Source organism: Lactuca sativa, chromosome 2, assembly GCF_002870075.4.
Source record: "Lactuca sativa cultivar Salinas chromosome 2, Lsat_Salinas_v11, whole genome shotgun sequence".
Classification (NCBI taxonomy): Eukaryota; Viridiplantae; Streptophyta; class Magnoliopsida; order Asterales; family Asteraceae; genus Lactuca; species Lactuca sativa.
This window is the reverse complement of record NC_056624.2, coordinates 227396083-227417694: the sequence shown is the minus strand read 5'-3', so window position 1 is coordinate 227417694 and position 21612 is coordinate 227396083. Positions and strand designations below refer to the sequence as shown.

Below are 21612 nucleotides of genomic sequence, written 5' to 3'. Positions count from 1 at the left end.
GCGGGGGTATTTCTGGAATTGAGTTGCCGCAGGCTTCGAGGACGAAGCCTAATGTAAGTGGGGGAGAATTGTAACATCCCGGAATAGCAAGAGTATAGTTGAAGGGCTAAAAGAGTAAAATTGGAAGGGGAACTCGGCGAGTCCACGGGTGGACTCGACGAGTAGAGTCGCGACTTGGTCGCGTGTTAAGTGGCCGACTCGGCGAGTCAGTAAGATGGACTCGGCGAGTAGGCGCTGAATGGAGAAAACCCTAAATTCGGAGGTTGAGCCTTATATAAAGAACATTATGTTTCCTCCCCAGCCTCCTTATCATCCCTTGAGTTCCAGAAACCCTAATTTCGTGAGGAAACCCCATTGTTGAGTGAATTGGATCTTGGAGAGGTGGTTGTTGAAGAGATCTTGAAGGAAAAGAGACTTGGATCAAAGGGCTTTGCAAGGATTCGGGTTAATCTTCTCTTGGAGCTTCCTTTTGAGGTATCATTTCATTGTTTGAACTGTTATTGTCTAGATTCTTCATTTTGGGGGTGTTAGAGATCATATCTTTTGGTGTTTTGGAGTTTAGAGGTTATATCTGAGGTTGCTACCTCAGATCTGGAATGGAGAAGGGTTGGAATGCCTGAAAGTCCCTGTGTTTGAGTGTGTAGTGAAGCTATCATGTCCCAAACCCTAGCCCTAAAGTGTAAAAGGCCTAGATCTCTTTGGATTCAAGTAAAGTTTGCCACTTTACGTGATGAATGGGTTGTAGGAGGCTAGATCTATGTTTTGGATCAATTGCATGGCCTGGAATGCTTCTGTATAGATTCAGACTGGTGGTACTCGGCGAGTCACATGGGTAGACTCGACGAGTTGGATGAAGATGGCCTGGAACTTGACGAGTTGGAAGAACAACTCGGCGAGTAGGTTGAAGATAGCCTTAGACTCGACGAGTCTGTTCTTGGACTCGGCGAGTCGTGTCGAAGAGTCCCAATATTTTTCTGGTTGAGTCGAGAATCGGTGAGTCAAGGGATGACTCGGTGAGTTGTGTGTGAGTGGACTCAGAGTTGTTGGACTCGGCGAGTCTCGGGGTGACTCGGCGAGTTAGGTCGCGGATTGAGGGAAGTTCTGAGCTTGGGGACTCGGCGAGTCATCGGGTTGACTCGGCGAGTAGAGTTAGTCAGGGGTTGACTTTGACCTTGTCCAAGGGTTGACCAGTGTTTTCTAGGGGCGTTTTGGTAATTGTTGGATATTGTTTTGAGTTCAGTGCCTTGGTGGTTGTCCAGTGGTGGAGATCGTATCAGTGACCGGAGCAGCTTGGGTTATCTGTTCGGTCGGCAGTTTCGAGGTGAGTTATCTTTACTATATCAACAGGGAATAAGGCACCAAGGCCGGCCCTTATCGGATTGAGATCCGGATAGTTGTTGTTATGTTGTTGCTTTGATATGTTTGCATCCTGATACCTAGGATGGTATATGTTAGAGACCTGATTGAGATTGGTATCCTAAGAGATAGGGTGATGCTATGCTAGTGACCGGTTAGGTCGGTATCCTGGTTAGGATGATGATATGTTATGTGATCTGTTGATCTGCTTGTTGACTGTGAATTGCTATATGATTGTCTGTTTATGTGCACATGGTTGTTTGGACTGGAGTTGGGTTGAGGCGGGTCCTGCTTTGTGCTGTAGGCCAAGATACCCAGGGCGGACCGGTTGTCCCGAAGGCCCAGCGAGCGGTCCGGATAGGCTGTAGGCCCCAAGAGGGCGGACCAGACGTGCCGAGGCTCGGAGAGTGGACCAGGCCGACTGAAGGCCCGGTGCGGGCGGACCAGTCATACTGTAGACTCAGAGAGTGGACCAGGTGGATTGAAGGCCCGATGCGGGCGGACCAATCACACTGCAGACTCGATGTATGTGGTTAGATTCGGAGAGTGGACCAGGTGGATTGAAGGCCCGGTGCGGGCGGACCAATCACACTATAGACTCGAGGTATATGGCTAGACTCGGAGGGTGGACCAGGTGGACTGTTGGCCGGTGCGGCGGACCAGTCCCACAGTAGACCCGAAGTGCATGGCTGTTCTGTGATCGGATATGTTATGGCATGTTATGCGTGTATGGTATATGTGGTTGGTATTTTGGGGGTATCTCACTAAGCTTTCGGGCTTACAGTTGTGGTTTAATGTTTTTCAGGTTCTTCAGGAGACCGTGGCAAGGCGAATGCGTGATCGTACCGCTCCTCGTGTTTATATTGAGATGAGATTCTGGGAATACTTAAAATGAAATGTATTGAAAACCTTTTTGTAATAACTTTAATGGTATTGGGTTGTTTTTGAAAATTTTAAATTGGTTGAAATTTTTGGTCGTTACAAGTCGGTATCAGAGCCTTGGTTTGAGTGAATTGGAGGAACATTCGTGTGACTCCAGTCTCAAATCGAGGAGAGTTTTCAAAAGAGTATTTAAAATGGTTTTCAAATGAGTAAAGGAGGACGCGGAGGTCCGATCAGCCGGAGCCAGTAAGTAACCTCAAAATACCATACATGATATTTGTTTTGAGCTTTGTTAGAACAACATGCTAGTGCTAGGCTAGGGATCTTCAGGATTTCATGATAATGTTGCCTGATTTGTGATGCCAATAGCCTAGGGTTTCCTTATGAGAGATTTCCAGTGTTCCTCTAGTTGTGAGGGTTGAGCGTTGTTATGCATGTTTTCACTAGGGTGTTGTGGTAGTACTTCATACAAATATGGGTAGGTATGGAAGGTAGTATGGGCCCGTACTACTGAAAGCACAGGACCCATATGCGTATCAGGGAAACCATGACCTCTAGGGTTGGGTTGAGAGAGTTGGTTCCCGGGATAGTGGGAAGAGTCTGAGATTTTGTGTGGTGTTTTTCAGTATGGAGATTCCGAGGCATGCTGGGAGTGGATCCGGATCAGGATCGGGAGCAGGAGAGGGAGTTCCGAGCGGGTCGGTACCGCCCGAGGTTATCGGTCAGATGAGCACATGCGAGTTGGATGCGAGGATTCGTGATATCCTGCGTGATGAGATTGCCGAGTTGTTCCAGGCTGAGTTGCCGGAGCTGTTTGGGTCGATCAAGACCGCCATGGCTGAGTATTTTGATGAGCGCTATGCAGCTCTCACAGAGACGGCTGCCGCGACGGCTACAGCGGCTGTAGCAGCGGCAGGGGGAGGAGCTGGTCGGGGCTTTCAGTATCGGGACTTCGATAATACGAAGCCTCCCACCTTTGATGGAGTTCAGGACTCGATTGTTGCTATGAGATGGTTATCGGACGTGGAGGGGTGTTTCTTCACGTGTTCATGCCCTGCTGATCAGAGGGTGAGGTGTGCTTTGAACCTGTTGAGGCTCGGGGCGAAGGATTGGTGGAGATTGACCACAGGGTCATATTCGGATACGCAGAGGGCTGCGGTTTCATGGGATCAGTTCAGGGAGATGTTCAGCACTCGCTATGTTCCGCGAGTTGAGAGGGAGAGATTGGCTCAGGAGTTCCTTAAGCTGAAGCAGGATTTGGAGTCGGTGACTGAGATCACCAGGATGTTCACTGAGAGGGCGATGTTCTGCCCAGAGTTCGCTTCGGAGCAGGCTCAGATGTCTCGATATCTGAGCATGCTCAAGAGGGACATCAGACAGTTTGTGTCTACGTAGAGGTACGAGACCCTGTTGGTGTTGCAGGAGGCCGCCAGGCAGCGTGAGTTAGAGATTGAGTTGCAGATGCGTGAGCTGAGGCAGGCTCCGGTGCAGTCGCAGCCGGCGCCGAAACGGTCCAAGACCGTTGACACTAGAGTGGGGGATCTGAGAAGCCACACTTGTGGGAAGTGTGGGAGGGGTCACACCGGAGTTTGTAGGTCCGGTGGTGCATGCCACAAGTGCGGAAAGGAGGGGGACTATGCGAGAGATTGTTGGCAGTCAGCGCCGGTTCGGGATTTGAGGATTTGTTATCATTGTCATCAGGTTGGACATTTGAGGGTCAACTGTCCACAGCTCGCTGCAGGACCGGTGCAGGCTCCAGCACCGGCCACTTTGAGGATCATGGGTGGAGGTCAGGGTGGAGCGGAGCCCCCAAGGGCTCAGGGTCGTGCTTTTCAGCTTGCAGCAGAGGAGGTCGGAGCAGTGCCGGATGCAGCTGCGGGTATGTTTCTTCCTTGATGTCTTGTTATCTTATGATTATTGTGGAGTATTGTTTTTGTGATAGTATCTTTGTGCGGTTCTTGGTGTGATATTTGTTGTTTATAAGAGTTATGGTATGATTATGGGTTAGTGTTGGGAATTTCGTTGGTTATCATTCATGGGGTTGTTAGTGGGAATCTAGCATTGGTCTGAATGTCGGGCAGCCTCTGCCTTCTGAGGAGTGGTTAGCTGTAGATTGAGTTTCTTTCGAGCGGGAGGATCAGTGTGAAATTGTGATTTTGTGAAGGTTGCTAGTGCTAGTGGGAAATCAGTCCGCGTGTAGGTGTGGTGTTGTGCAGGGTTGTTTTGGGAGGTCGGTGATAGCGACCGGTGGTTGATAGTCAGTGCCCTAAGTGGGGGAGAATCGGAAAATTCTCCGGATGATTGATGAGTATGTGAGATTGTTGAGCTGTCTGGGATTCAGCAGTGTTCTATCAGCCAAGAGCGTAGGCTGGCATGAGTAAAGTGGCAGACATGCGGGGCGGAATACAGACCAAGGGTACTTATTTGCGGAGGGCCTGGGATCAGGCCGGGATTGAGTTGTGTGATGGAGATAGAGTTCGGAACCCCCTAGAGGGCTAGAACGATATGCACGGGAAGATTTCCCGGAGAGATAGCTCGGAATGATGAATGCTAGGTGAGCGGTCCGGATAGACTGAAGGCCGATAGGCGTACCAGTCAGGTCGAAGGCTCGGAGAACGGTCCAGCTAAACTGAAGGCACCGAGAACGGTCCAGATTGGCTGAAGGTTCTGAGAGTGGTCCAGATTGACTGAAGGCTTGGTGAGGCAGTCCAGTCATGTTGAAGACTCTGCAGGTATTGTTGGATCGGTTTGAGGATATGGTTTGTGTATGTTGCGATGTGATAGCATTTAAAGGTCTGGCCCCGGGTAGTGATCTTGATTAGTTGAGATAGTGCATGGGCTTGAGAGTCCCTACGATATGAGTCAGAGCATGTGAGTGTTGGATGGATAGCGGTTACGCTATGAAGGAGTGGTGCAGCGTTGGGCGAGCACCGTGGCACTTGTCGGAGTGACAAGGCGGCCAAGTGGATTCCTTGGTAATGGAAAGAGAGAGGAGTGTAACTCCGAGAGGGAATGCGAATTCACGGAAGTGAAGCGGCAGAGAAGAGTTATGATTAGAGTGATCTAAGTATGACCATTGAGCAACGTGTTTGCAGCAGTGGAATGGAAGCACATCCGGCTTGGGATGTCTGCTGAGGTCGCGGAAGGAATTCCACGGGTGTAGAGCCAAGAGGCTCGGAATGGATGCAGGGAGAGAGTCTTGGGCTCTCAGTGTGATTCTCATCAGGAAATTGCATATGTAGTAGTGGTCCATCCTGGGGGATGTTTGGAGATGTCATCGGTGTATCGGGTTTTCCCAACCTGGGGGTGCTAGAGCTAGTTTAGCATGTGTATGTAATTGCAAGAGGAGAACTCATGGGAGTTGCTTCGAAAAATGTGTCTTTCTGTCAGCGGAATGATTAGAGCGAGCTTCTGGTTTCTATGGTTGTGTTTTGAGGAACCTGGTCGGGTTAATGCCAGGTGGTGCGTCGCGGGGGTATTTCTGGAATTGAGTTGCCGCAGGCTTCGAGGACGAAGCCTAATGTAAGTGGGGGAGAATTGTAACATCCCGGAATAGCAAGAGTATAGTTGAAGGGCTAAAAGAGTAAAATTGGAAGGGGAACTCGGCGAGTCCACGGGTGGACTCGACGAGTAGAGTCGCGACTTGGTCGCGTGTTAAGTGGCCGACTCGGCGAGTCAGTAAGATGGACTCGGCGAGTAGGCGCTGAATGGAGAAAACCCTAAATTCGGAGGTTGAGCCTTATATAAAGAACATTATGTTTCCTCCCCAGCCTCCTTATCATCCCTTGAGTTCCAGAAACCCTAATTTCGTGAGGAAACCCCATTGTTGAGTGAATTGGATCTTGGAGAGGTGGTTGTTGAAGAGATCTTGAAGGAAAAGAGACTTGGATCAAAGGGCTTTGCAAGGATTCGGGTTAATCTTCTCTTGGAGCTTCCTTTTGAGGTATCATTTCATTGTTTGAACTGTTATTGTCTAGATTCTTCATTTTGGGGGTGTTAGAGATCATATCTTTTGGTGTTTTGGAGTTTAGAGGTTATATCTGAGGTTGCTACCTCAGATCTGGAATGGAGAAGGGTTGGAATGCCTGAAAGTCCCTGTGTTTGAGTGTGTAGTGAAGCTATCATGTCCCAAACCCTAGCCCTAAAGTGTAAAAGGCCTAGATCTCTTTGGATTCACGTAAAGTTTGCCACTTTACGTGATGAATGGGTTGTAGGAGGCTAGATCTATGTTTTGGATCAATTGCATGGCCTGGAATGCTTCTGTATAGATTCAGACTGGTGGTACTCGGCGAGTCACATGGGTAGACTCGACGAGTTGGATGAAGATGGCCTGGAACTTGACGAGTTGGAAGAACACCTCGGCGAGTAGGTTGAAGATAGCCTTAGACTCGACGAGTCTGTTCTTGGACTCGGCGAGTCGTGTCGAAGAGTCCCAATATTTTTCTGGTTGAGTCGAGAATCGGTGAGTCAAGGGATGACTCGGTGAGTTGTGTGTGAGTGGACTCAGAGTTGTTGGACTCGGCGAGTCTCGGGGTGACTCGGCGAGTTAGGTCGCGGATTGAGGGAAGTTCTGAGCTTGGGGACTCGGCGAGTCATCGGGTTGACTCGGCGAGTAGAGTTAGTCAGGGGTTGACTTTGACCTTGTCCAAGGGTTGACCAGTGTTTTCTAGGGGCGTTTTGGTAATTGTTGGATATTGTTTTGAGTTCAGTGCCTTGGTGGTTGTCCAGTGGTGGAGATCGTATCAGTGACCGGAGCAGCTTGGGTTATCTGTTCGGTCGGCAGTTTCGAGGTGAGTTATCTTTACTATATCAACAGGGAATAAGGCACCAAGGCCGGCCCTTACCGGATTGAGATCCGGATAGTTGTTGTTATGTTGTTGCTTTGATATGTTTGCATCCTGATACCTAGGATGGTATATGTTAGAGACCTGATTGAGATTGGTATCCTAAGAGATAGGGTGATGCTATGCTAGTGACCGGTTAGGTCGGTATCCTGGTTAGGATGATGATATGTTATGTGATCTGTTGATCTGCTTGTTGACTGTGAATTGCTATATGATTGTCTGTTTATGTGCACATGGTTGTTTGGACTGGAGTTGGGTTGAGGCGGGTCCTGCTTTGTGCTGTAGGCCAAGATACCCAGGGCAGACCGGTTGTCCCGAAGGCCCAGCGAGCGGTCCGGATAGGCTGTAGGCCCCAAGAGGGCGGACCAGACGTGCCGAGGCTCGGAGAGTGGACCAGGCCGACTGAAGGCCCGGTGCGGGCGGACCAGTCATACTGTAGACTCAGAGAGTGGACCAGGTGGATTGAAGGCCCGATGCGGGCGGACCAATCACACTGCAGACTCGATGTATGTGGTTAGATTCGAAGAGTGGACCAGGTGGATTGAAGGCCCGGTGCGGGCGGACCAATCACACTGTAGACTCGAGGTATATGGCTAGACTCGGAGGGTGGACCAGGTGGACTGTTGGCCGGTGCGGCGGACCAGTCCCACAGTAGACCCGAAGTGCATGGCTGTTCTGTGATCGGATATGTTATGGCATGTTATTTGTGTATCGTATATGTGGTTGGTATTTTGGGGGTATCTGATGGGTTTTGGTCATAAGACATCCTATGTGCTCATACAAACCCTAATGCTTGGATCTAGGTTTCTCTATTGTACATGCTTTGAATCCAAGACTATAAACCCTAATTCTAGCATATGGAAATCAATATTAACATATAATTAGGTTTAAGATTTTACCTTGATTGTTATGTAGCAATAACAATCCCAATTCCTCCTTGAATTGACTTTGGAAGGCTTAGAGTCACAAGTGTCACTCCTCTAATGGTTCACAAACACCATAAGCAAGAGGATGAAGAGGAGAGAGGTTAGAGGCTGCCCAAAACGTGTTCTAACCCTAGAATAAAGCTTCACCACGTTTTTGGGTCATAAGGGTCTTATATATAGTGAGGCTATTAGGGTTATCTAACAAGGAAACCCTAATTTGGATGCTTAAGCCCTAAGCAACCCATGGAGCCCTTTCTTAAAGCCTTGGACGACTTCATATGGGCTTCCCCCATAGAATTCGTCCACCTTATAATAAAAGGCAATCCATGGCCCAAATTGCAATTATCTTATAATTACAATTCCAGTCCCTTAAGTTTAATTAATCTCTTTTAGTCACAAAACTAATTACCAATTAATTATTGACTAATATTAATTAAACAATATGATTCCTCCTTTAATATATTGTTCTCATAATATATTAATAAATCATATTTAATCCTTTCTCTCCATAATTCATCCTATCAAGTTGCTTTGGTGAAGGCAACCCAAAAGGACCATGCACCATCGGGTCAAGTACATACCAAAATAGTTATGGACTTAGACACTAATCCAACAGTCTCCCACTTGGATAAGTCTAATACACTACTAGAAAAATAGCCTTTAATGACGCGCAAACAATGACACGCAGTGATTTACGATACGCAAAAGCATGCGTCCAAAAATTAATGTCATCTCTTATAAAATTTGAAGGATAGAAGACACGCATTTGTGCGTGCCCTGAAATTAGTGTTAGAAAAGAAAAAAAAAAAGAAATACGGAGGACGCCTATTATAAAATGTGTGTCAAGTAAGTGTGTCTTTTATATTTTTTTAATGAAACACGCGTTTGGAGCGGGAAATGAAATCCCCAAAAATTAAAACCCCGCCTTTATGAAAAAATAACCCCCCCTCCCATCAGCAAGAAAGAAGCCTAGGTCTTCGTCTTCCTTTCTCTCTCTCTAACCTAAAACTCATATTCTTCGTTGTAGCCTTTCTCGCCGTTACATCCATTGGCGCCATTGCCACCACCATGCCGCTCTATCTCCCTTCGTTTCTCACCCGCCTATTGGATCCCGAAAATTAAAACCCCCGCCCCTTCCAATTAGCAAGAAAAAGCCCTAGGCCTTCGTCTTCATAGCATAATTGCTCTTGATTTTATGATCAAATGCATCGAGACGATGATGATAACGATCTGCATAAAGAATCCAAATATGTGAAATAGAGGCAAGGGACGATTCTACTTCTTTTTTCAAGAACCCTATTCAACATATGCCGACTCTCACACACGCATAGACTTATCACTATCTTTATCTCTCTCTCTCTCTCTCTCAAACACACACACACACACAAAATTGAAGGGACGATTCTAGGGTTTTTTTTCAAGAACCATTCAAAATGTAAAGGAGTGCTCTCTACAATAGTTTGGCGACTTCATCTCACCTCACCTCGTCAGCGACTGTGACTCCTCGAAGATTTAGGGTTGTGCTCGGTGTTGTGTTCAGTGATTCAGCAACTAACTGAGGTCTAAGGTTATGTTGTTGTATCAAATTTTAAAGTATCATCCTCAGATGCTTCAGATGTTCCTTTGAACACGAAGATAACAGCTGACTGCTGATGCCGTCATTTCAATGGTGCGGAGGAGCTTCCTTTGCACCCACACATCCGACATCTCTTTCTTCAACCAAAAACCCGCCGACGTTCGCCATCCTCAACTTCCATTTGTTCTTGAGGGATAAACTGAAAACAGGGATGCCCTGTTACAGTTTTTCATGTCAACCATCGTATTTAGCTTCAATGGCTCAAGATGATTTTGACTTCAATCTCTGCATATGTGATGGTAACCCCCATCTCTTCTTCTTCCTCAAAATAGTCTGAAATCTGATCAACATGCTTCTATCTGAGCCCGCTTTTCTTTTACTCTCCCCTTTAAGGTATATCTTACTTGTCCATAGCACAAGAATCAGCAGCAAAAATTCAAATCGAGGATATGATGTTTGGTGATTGTTCTGTGATGGAGAAATAAGGGTGTGTTCATAGGCAATTTAAATCTATAATCACTATCAAAAGATTATCTTCCATGTTTTTGTTGGCTTTGTTGGCATAACAAACAGGTCATAATTCAATGATATACTTTGTTGACCAAATTGGACCTTCCCCTTTGCCTCTTCGTGATGTGGGTTAGCATCCTCTCTATCATTCTACATTGTTTTTGTACTTCTTATTCAAATGTTGATAAACAAGATTTTATTTTAGGTTATTTTTGTCTCTGAGAAATTTGAAATTGGTGTGGGCTATGACTGCAATCCCATGGTTTTTGCAGTAGATGGAATAGGATCATGGTACAATTCTGAGTTTTAGTTTTCAGGGTTAATTGCAAGAAAAAGAAATAAAATTTCATTTGTTTTTTTTATCTTTGTTCTTAGGAACTTTGTGAGGTTCCTTGATGAAAAAAAGTCAGCATCTTCTACTGCAAGATGAAAAAAAGTCAACAAACTTATGGGATGTCGGGGATCAGCAAGTAACTTGGAAATAATCATACATGGGAGGCAAGAAAAGAACCCGTGTACCTCCCCTCCTAGAGGAACAAAACTCATAAAGACCGAAATACCCTTTGCGGGATTGACCCTAAAACTCGGGAGACTACAGAACGATGATTAATGAAATCTGATGTGGTTGTTACAGGGAGTTTTGGTATGTGATGATAATGGCCTCTAGAGCAATTTTAAGGCAGAGACGACTTCTTCTTCCCAATTACCTTTATCATGTCTCTGTTAGTTCATTCTCCACCATCCTTGTCCTCATTTCATCTCAAACTAATTATTCTTTTTTTTTTTAGGAGTCTGATGGAAATAAGGTTGTGAAAAACATCATTTATGGTCCTGGAAAAAAGAAGTATCGTTATTGTAAGGTAATTGATTAACTTTTTATGCTTGCAAGTTGCAATTGCATACTTTTATTTTCCATCTTTAAAAGCTCATGACGTTTATTTGTTTTATTACACAGCATATAGCAAAAGTACGACTGCCTGGATTAAGTGATGATTTGACAAAAAAAGGAAAACACTTTATATTAATTCGGAATCTGATTGATTCATTGGTAGTTGACACAAATTTACAATGGTTTTTGTTAGACAGTGTTTTTAATAATCATGGTTTATCTTTATTTGTTGTTTGTTTTTAGCAATCTTTTGACAAGGTTGTCCCTTCATCCTTCCATGAACTAGGGTTAGTAGACCTGGTTTCTGTATACAGTGAACTCTCTGCATCAGAGAAACCCCCTCCTATTCTTGATGTTGCTCATCTTCAACAAGACCCTCAGGTTTTCAAAATTTTTTTTGTTTTCTTTATGTTTTCTTAAATAACTGTTTACTATTTTACGTTGTTTACTGGCTGCATTACGAGGTCTTTGTGAAGATCTTGACATTCCATTCCAAGATTCAATGCCCAAGTATGTCAATGTTTTCTACCAGTTAGCTATTACTTAGATTAAATTACATTTTTGCTCCCCCAATATAGCTGATTTTTGCAATTTTGGTCCCGAAATTTTTTTCGTCCTTATTTGAGGTTCTTGTAATGTTTTTGGTCCCTGAGTAAAGCTGATTTTTTTCCAGTCTAAATAAATGTCATATTACTTGGAATAGGGACCAAAAACCTCAACTAAGGACCAAAATTAAAAACAAATCAGGTATACACAAGGACCAAAAAGGAAATTTACTTATCCTTTTTGTATATCCAGATGGGAAGCTGGTCCAAAAAGTGTTGATGGGATTTGGGCTCCATAGTGGTACAAAAGTGTGCACAAATCTACACGCTTTGTATAACCAGTAAAATATCGCCCTGTATGTACTACTTAATTAACTCTTGCTTCTGTAACTGCTAAAAACACCAACTTTTATGATTTATGTATGATTGAAATATTGAATAGAAAACGATTGGTTACTAAGTTGCTTTCTTTTCTCTTCAACCTTTTCCACCATCACTTTATGATCTGCTAAATAACGTTTATCCTCACGAAGATCTAAAAAATAATTGAAAAAAAATTCTGAATTTTCATACATTTTATTGTAAAGTAACTAGTCGTAAGTATGTCTGATAAGCCCCCAAATTTCTGTTATCTTTTTGGCCAGGGGTAGAATGGTATTTTCTGGGAAGAATTTAGTATCGGGGGTATTTTAGGAAACATTCATTTTATTAAGTTTTTATGTTTGAATAAGACTCTTTTAGACTTAGTATAAGTCGGATTTTATGATTGCTTTTTTTTAATCAATTTAGAGTCAGGTTTTTCAAGAAGTGAACACAAATTTACATTTCGTGAGTTCTAAGTGTGTGATTGTGTGTAATTTGTGGGGCCTGAACAAACATAAATAACACTTAATTATTCATTTAGTGTTTTTTTACATGCAAGAAAATGCACGTACGTTGCATTTTGATGTGGAAACAAATGATTTTTTTTTTTTTTTTTATGATTTTTGGATTTCTTTAAAATTAATTTACTAATGGTCGTTACAAAAGGCGGATACAAATGAAACCAAAAAAATTGTTCCTATTGCTCATTCCACACCCAAATTCCATCTAACACCTACAAGAACTCCTAAGGTAAATTACATTTTTTTTACATTCCTTCATATGCAATAGAACTTAAACTTACGATGAAATTTGTTTCCTAGGTTAAAAGTGGGGTGAATAAGCTTAGCAACACCTTCAGTAAAAAGAAGGTAACTAATAAATTACTCTAATTTTTTTTATTCTTTTAAATGGTTTAGATAATTTTTGTCGTTTCTTTATACTTTTTAAAGGGTGGAAACACCTTTAGCTGTTGGAAGCAAAACTCCAAGTAAAAAATGGCACATTTTCTCAGATGTGTAAGTTGTTTCAGGAATTATGATTTTGACATTTTTAAGCATTTACTCTAAATATAATGGAAAAATTACTTTTTAACCTTTAGTATTCTTGTGATAGTTCAAAATCCATGAGTTCTTATAAAAGCAAGTTGCAGTCAGTAGTCACCAACCGTATCATCTCCTTTCTCTTTAAGAACAGAGGGAAGAGTTGTATCTTCTTTACCCATAGCAGAAGCTCCGCGGTTTCGATAAATTTTGGCCAAATCAGGTGTTGGTTTTTGGGTTCTTTATTTACCTAAGTAGTTCCATCTTCATGTTAATCTTCTTTTTCTGAAATTAGGGCTTAATTAATTTGAAGAACAACTTATTTATTGCAAAAGGTAAACCTGTACTTTTCCATTTTTCACTTCTTTGATTATTTATCTTTTGTGTTTTTTGAATAACATATGTAATTTCAATTCAGATTCTGGATATGTTCGAAAGTTTTAGATATTGTATAAGAATTTGGATCAACAAAAGTAAAGCATGATCACATAGATAGCTATTCCATTTGAAACAGAACAAATGCTCATGTGATAAATAACCCAAATATCATGACATAATTGTTGGTTTTATATGTTTTTAGTGTTGGGTTTTTAACTTTTTAATTAATCCAATGTTGGTTGGATGACAGATTGTGAAGGTTGTGAGTCTTGTAGGTGCACAGAAAGCACAACTCCATCCTGATGACATGCTGCTTCTTGCTAATTTTGTCATGTCATTTGAATCTTTTAGGCAAGTTCATTATTCCATCACTTTTTATTTTCCATATTAATTGTGTGTGTGTGAAATGTTACATGTTTGATGTAGGACATCTGAGTCATTCTCCCCCATATGTTTACCAAGATACAATGCCATGCCCTTTCTACATGCTTATGTTCATTATTTTGATGTAAGTGAGAGAGACTTTAATTAAGTTTTTCTTATGATATTTTTTCACTACTCACTAGTGATTGTTATAGGATGATACATACCTGGTGTTGCTAACATCTAATTCTGATGACTTCTTTCATCTAAAAGATTGTCGGTATGTATTTATTTATTCATTTGTTAAAGAACATTCCATTTAATACACATTCGAAAACTATATCGTATAATTTGATTTATCAATTAATTTGATTTCAATTAATTTTGCAAGGTCACACTGTAAGGTAATTATTTGATTTCCTTTCTTATATATTATAGATTTTCACAATAGATTTAACGTTTAATGCCTTTATTTTACATTGATGCAGGATGGTAAAGCTTATGAGGCAGTGCAAGAATGTGAAGAACTAAAGAAGAAATGTTTGTATTTGTGAGTATTGCCTTTTCTTTCATTCCTGCTTCGTTAGTTATTGCTATTATGAAGGTAGGCCACTCTCCGGTTGTATTTTTCACATAATTGACAAGGAGTTGTTGTATCTATTCAGACTAGGCTTAGAGCAATGGTTGCAAGAGATGAGTTCAGAAGAAGAAGAAGAAGCAAGGCTGCAACTATAGTTCAGGTACTATGGATGAATTATGTTTGTAAAGTATTTAAGAAAATGATTAGAAACAAGGGTGAATTTGTAGAGATTAGTTAGCTACTTGCAGGTTGATCTTGAATAAGCAAAGGGGCAATGGATTGTATTTTTTGTATCTAATTCGTTTGTAAATTTTTGTTACAACTTCTATTGATTTGTTTTATCTTTCGATGGAACGATTATTTGTATGACATTAAATTTATGCAATGGATTCTATTTTTTGTATATGATATTTTATTTTCTATTATGAAACATTAAATACAAATTTAATTTGAAAACAAGTAAATCTATAAATAATATTTTTTTAAACATTTAAAATTATGATACGCAAAAACGTGTGTCGTCTTCATTTATGACATGGCCTTTCTTGACAGGGGTTTCCTTGATACGCATTGCGTGTCATAAACACGCGCGTCGTAAGGTTACGACACGCAAATGCGTGTCGTCTACCTTTATGACAGGGCCTTCCTTGATACGCAATGCGTGTCATAACCGCGCGTCGTAAATGCGCGTCATAAATGTGCGTCGTCTATAGACGACGCGCAAAAGCGCGTCGTCTCTCTTTATGACAGGGCCTTCCTTGACACGCATTTGCGCGTCGTCTGAGCGTTTTACGACGCACAATGAGCGTCGTAAAAGGCCTTTTTTCTAGTAGTGATAACTATTCTGCGTATGACTTCAGATCCTGATCTGCAATCGTAGCTTTCCAAAGCCGCTATCAACTCTGATCCTATCAGATACGCGTGTCCTTAGATAAGGGATCATATATTCCTCCATTCTAGATATCATATGAGATATGATTTCAAATCATTCTCTTTGTACTATATCTCGATTCCGATTTATGACGACTGACTAATTGAACAAATCAAATTAGCCCTAGCCCGACCGAGCATTTACGTTTGTCATCACAAAATCATCAAGGGGCCCAAAGATATCGCTTTTATCCTACTTTGGATAAAAGGAACGGATAAAATTTGATACAATGCTTGCTTGCACTCACTCACCGAATCACACACAACAATATGTTTTATAACACCAAGTTACTAGTGCGTTTACATATTATCAATGTGCAACCGATTCACAAGATACAACTCACACATCTCGGTTTCAAGAATATAAGATGTTATCGTCTCACCAATCACTCGTGATGCAATTCATGGAGTGATCCAAGTGAGCGTGGGTTTAATCCAATGCTCAAATCATATTCATAAGCACTCATGAACGTTACAGCAAACATTTGCTTATGTCTAATGCTCTTTAGACAATCCACACACCAATTCACGACAGGCTTCATTAATATCTACTTCCAACATATGAACGACTGTGGCCCGTTCGAATAATTCGATTATTCTTAATAAATTCAATTATTCTGGAAGTCAAAACATGCAAATGTGAAACACAAGAATAATACTAATCCCATATGGCCTCAATCCTTTGAGTATAAATAAAACTCCTTTTATTTATCACCATATCGATTACTCATTATTTGTCGTTTCGGGTAATCAACTTCTTACTTGAATTATTACACTTGTCCCATGCTCTTAGCATGCACTTAATGTTTACCTATGGTTCTTACTTTTTTGAAATAGATCAAATTGATCACATTTTCAATCATTCTCATTTCACAACTCCAAATCCTTTTTCATAAGTGTGAGAATATCAAATTCTTGCTACTTATAGAATATGTTAGATTCTAACATTTTATGCAATGATCCTTTCGTAATGTCACTGCACCAAAGTCACAAAGACTATTGCCAATGATATTACAAAGTCTTCTATCGGAGATTGTTACAATACAATTCCTTAGATATAATGTCTCTCACTCAAAGAACATTCCTTTGAACATCCTTTTGCATAAAAGTTTCTAATCTAGTCATAGATTTTCAATATTCAATTCCCAATATGGACACGCTTCCATATTTTCCATATGACAACTCATTCTTAATAGAATCTTATCTATTCGTAATGATGTTGATATGGTCCATCCAATACCATGCTTCCAACTACTCACAAGCGACCAATCCTCGTCAAACTTTGGATTGTCCTTTGATAGTTGTTTAATTATTTTAGTCAAAACCAATTCTAGTCCCTTTTCCCTCTAAATGCGCTCGACATTTGGAAAATTTTAGAATGGTCAAACATTAAAGCATTTGCAATCGATCCTATACCCGAAGCGTATGAGACACGACACATAATGTTTTATTTGCTATGTTCTCAAAATTCGAATTGTGAAGAGGAATGCCGTAATCATAATCGAAATTTTAAGAACACACTATGTACCCTTGACTAAATTTATTAACATTTCTCAATCTAAACCTTTAGATTTGAAATGAAGCATAATATTCTCTCCCTTAATTATAGCAAAACAACTATTCCATCCTTACAACTTTGCAAAGAATGACTTTTGTTTTCTATAATTAATATTGCCATCTTGCAATACTTTCCTTAATAATCATACAATCATAACATTTATGCTCCCACTATCATGATGATTATTATAAAACATAACACTTATGCTCCCACTAGCTTCGACATGTATTCATAAACATCTTAACTTTCAGAAAAACAATGCTAATTGAATTTCTTAGGTTCAAGTTTCTAATACTTAGTGCTTTGATAATCTTTTATCAAGGCTTCTTGAACTTATACACCTTTGCCTTCGATAGTTCATATGTGTGTGTAATCAATTGCCAAACCTCACAATTCAAATTATGAAAAGGGATACCGTAACCATAATCGAATTTGAGAATGCAATTTTACAATCACTATCTTCTTAAAATCTTTGTTAGTGAAAGCATTTCCTCACAATCATTTTCATGAAGGAGGAAATCTTATGACACTTAGATTTGAGCGACGTATGTGTTCCTATCCATGTGAATTTGTTAAAACCAAAGTTTACGACAAATTCAAACTCATATGGACCGAACTTTCTTAATCTTGATTTCTTGCCTTATGGTAGCACAGCTACCCACCATGTCTTCCAAGTAGTTAAGCAGCTCACCTTTTCTTATCAATGTACTTTCCATTGATTAAGGTGCTTTGCCTTTTATGCGTTCAAAATGAGAACTCATAGAACTCACATGCATAATTAACTCGATTGGATTGGCACATAATCAAAATAATGTCAACACGATAGGTTGTAAACCTCCACTCGTGTGCTAGTGATGATCGATAAGGTTTATTTGATTTGTTCTTTAAACCTTTCAAGGCCATTAAGACTCCCACTGACTCCTTGACATATAAGATTCTCTTGTCAAAAACCATTTCTTGACAAACAAATATTCAAGAGCTAGTGTAGCTTTTATCAAAACACTTCATAAATTGGTCCTAGTTGGTCTTTGTCTTATCCAAGACATCACAACTTTCCACATTTAATGAAAGTTACAAACCTTCTTAATACCTTTCACTCAATGTCACAATCTTAACTTTAAGACTTGTTATTGGAACGAAGTATGATTGAGTTATTGATTTAACTATTTCTTCAATTCTTGATTCCTCTTCTTAGACATACAATTGTACTAAGACTCACTTAGAGGATCAATTGAGATATGGTTCTTAATCATTAAGACCTATCATAAAGCATAATAGCTACTCTCCCTTCTTCTTAGAATGGAGAAATTTTTATCTTTCTGCCTACTTGATTCTTCTTATTCGTTCTGCTATTGATTTGAACTTTTTCAATCAATTCAGAATTACACTTAATCTTGTAAGTATAATCATATTTACTAAACCTTTAGTAAATCATGACGAATATCATTGTTACTCTTATGGTGGACTTGATTAACACGCAACTTTGTGTGCTCGATCTCATAGTCCTTCACTTGACACTTTGTCAATGAATTAGTCTAATTTCCAAATATGAAATTTCTCATTCATCGTGCTACCAAATTGCATGATTCCAAGTTTCTGTCCAATTGAAACTTGGGCGATGAGAAACTCTCCCTATTTGGTAAATTCTCGACTTTCCATAACATAATAAGAACCAAATCCATTATTGCTAATAATAGAAACATTCAAACATCAATTTTTCATATATGCCATTGCAAGGATAAATAAATAATATAAAATCAAAATTTATTTTACTGCGGAAAAATTTGTCCTTACAATGCAATTCATTGGAAAACTTATGCTAATACATCTTTCTTAGCAATCTAACTCTAACTCTAAGTAGTAGCTTAAGAATCTAATTTTTGAGAAATACGATCGAAATCCATTCCTTCATGGTTAGATTCTACTCACTTCTTCCTTTAAGGTCCCTTTCTTTTCTTCGATTCTACAAAACATCAATTGTAATCTTATCACATTATGTATTAAGAATCTAGAATGAAGCTTAAAGAGTTAGTCAATGGATTTTACCTATATTAGAGCCATACGTTTCGACTCTCCCATCTCTTAGATCTCTTAGGTAAATGGGGCTGCTTCGTCTCCAATGCCCTTTCTCTTGGCAATAAAAGCAAATTGACTCTTTTTGAGCATGGCATGGAACTACTTTAGACATTGCCTTTCTCTTATGATCAAACTTTTCGATCATAGCATGTCTTTCGTTGTCATTGTCTATATCCATAGAGGTCTTGAAGGCAGATTCACCAATCAACTTTGCTTTTCTATTGCGCCAAACCATTGCTGATTCAGCAACAATAAGCATATAGGTGAGATCTATAAGGGCCACGTCGTGGTTCATCATATAGTACTCTCTTACGAACTCACTATACGAGTTAGGAAGTGACTGAAGAACCCAATCAACAGCCATTTCCACACAGACAACGGATCCCAACATTCTTAACCTATCAATGTGTGACTTCATCCCTAGGACATGTGCACACACCGACTTTCCTTCTTTATGTTTACTTGCCAAACGGGTTTGAGTGATCTTGAACTTTTCAAGCCTTTGAACTTGTGGGTTAGGGAGAATAATTGGAGGAGGAGGAGGAAGTGAAGCATGATCTCTTGTTCCTCGATCGAATCGTGGAATATCATCTTCATGTGGAATGCTTGTTCCACGGGATTTGGGAAGACCATAGTTGTCGATCTTTGACATCTACAAAACGGGAGAAAACGAATTCAAGTTAGTTGATTGATAGAGTCCTTAGTAAATCACCCAAATGAGATACTAAGGATAGGACCCAACACAATGTTCCACAACTCGGGAGAGGGATGCCGTAACCCTAATTGCAGAACATTTGAAGGTAAGTGAATGACGATTCACTAATTTCCACCACGAAAAACAAAAAAAAAATTTAAGTTTTAAATCTATGAAAACTCCTAGATCCTTTGAGATTCATTGAACTTTCAATGGCATGTTTAAATCTCGATATGCCCCTCTTGTTTGTGACTGGGATGCCGAGGATCACAAAGCGGGTGTGAATAACCATGCAAACTTACATGGTGCCTTCACATGTTACAGTCACCTATTCGATGTGCCGGTAAACCACACACGCTCCATCGAACTATGACAAACATTAAGTCACCCTTTGCTACCTTTGCTTAGAACCATTTAGTGTGCCGGTAAACCACACACGCTCCACTAACGTCTTTGCAAGGGCACAAAGTGTAATTTCATGGAATTGCATCAATTCACTTTTGCCTAAGTAACTAAGATTGGGAATTTTATGAAAACATTTAGTTACTTTAATAATTCATCATATTTATAATGGAAGGTTTCGTCCTATCCTACCCGTTCGGCTAACGACCCTCCACTAGTCAAGAGTGCGGTGGGTAAGAGTGGATACCCATTCAATCGCCATTTTATAGGCAATTTCCTTAAACACCCCTTATAGACCAGCTTCGTGAATGAGGCCTACTAACGGTAAGACTGACTTTTACTCATACATATATATAATGTTAGACTTTTAATGTTATATATATATATATATATATATATATATATATATATATATATATATATAGTATAGGGTGTATTTTACACTTTTAAAATATTAGGTTGTCAAATTTAACAATTATACTTTTAATTCAATTAAATTGTAAACCAAAACTTTTATGGATTTATTAAACCTCTTTTAATTATACACCTTAATTAATTAATAAAACCATAAGGGTGTGATTTGAACTTTTTCAAAACTATACTAGAGTTTTAGAATTTAACATTCCTAGCTAATTAAACTTTTAATCAACTTTTAAATTCCAAAACTTGAGGGCAAGTTTTGAAACATTTCAACACATTAGGGTTTAGAATTTAAATATACATCAAAATTAAACAATTAATCAAAATTTAAATTCCAAAACTTGAGGGCAAGTTTTGAAACCTATTTCAAAACATTAGGGTTTTAACTATTTAAATTTCAAAACAACAAAACTTTTGGGTTCAAATTTAAACTATAAAACCTAAAGGGGAAAATATGAAACTTTTCAAAGTACAAATATCAAATAACAAATAATCTAAATTAACATTTAATCACATAATTATCCATATCTGATTTATTTAATGATTTCTTGCAAAACAATTTACCAATTTAGTGAAAATAATTAATCAATTATCACATAAGGAAACAATTATCTTATTAATTGATAAATATCTTCAATTAGATCAAGAATATAGTCAAATATATCATAAAATCGGATTGATATTGATCTAATATGATAAGGCAACTATCCTTAAGCAAAAACAACAAGAAATCTCGGTTTTCCCTCCTTCTGACGAGTCGACTCGCCGAGTCAGGCATGGACACGTCGAGTCAGCATGGACTCGGCGAGTCCAGCCTCCAGAATCACAAAAATCAAAATTTTCAATCACATAATGCATCAATACAATAGAAACCAGTCTAGGCTCTGATACCACTGATGGGTTTTGGTCAAAAGACATCCTATGTGCTCATACAAACCCTAATGCTTGGATCTAGGTTTCTCTATTGTACATGCTTTGAATCCAAGACTATAAACCCTAATTCTAGCATATGGAAATCAATATTAACATATAATTAGGTTTAAGATATTACCTTGATTGTTATGTAGCAATAATAATCCCAATTCCTCCTTGAATTGACTTTGGAAGGCTTAGAGTCACAAATGTCACTCCTCTAATGGTTCACAAACACCATAAGCAAGAGGATGAAGAGGAGAGAGGTTAGAGGCTTCCCAAAACGTGTTCTAACCCTAGAATAAAGCTTCACCACGTTTTTGGGTCATAAGGGTCTTATATATAGTGAGGCTATTAGGGTTATCTAA

General features: G+C 39.9%; 1 long non-coding RNA gene across 1 annotated transcript; it reads left to right on the top strand.

Moving 5' to 3' along the window:
• Positions 1 to 10881: 10881 nt before the first annotated feature.
• LOC122195917 (uncharacterized) lies at positions 10882 to 11361 on the top strand. The gene is made up of 3 exons (XR_006186981.2): positions 10882 to 10954; positions 11050 to 11142; positions 11227 to 11361. It is a non-coding gene; the product is annotated as an uncharacterized LOC122195917 (long non-coding RNA).
• Positions 11362 to 21612: the final 10251 nt, after the last annotated feature.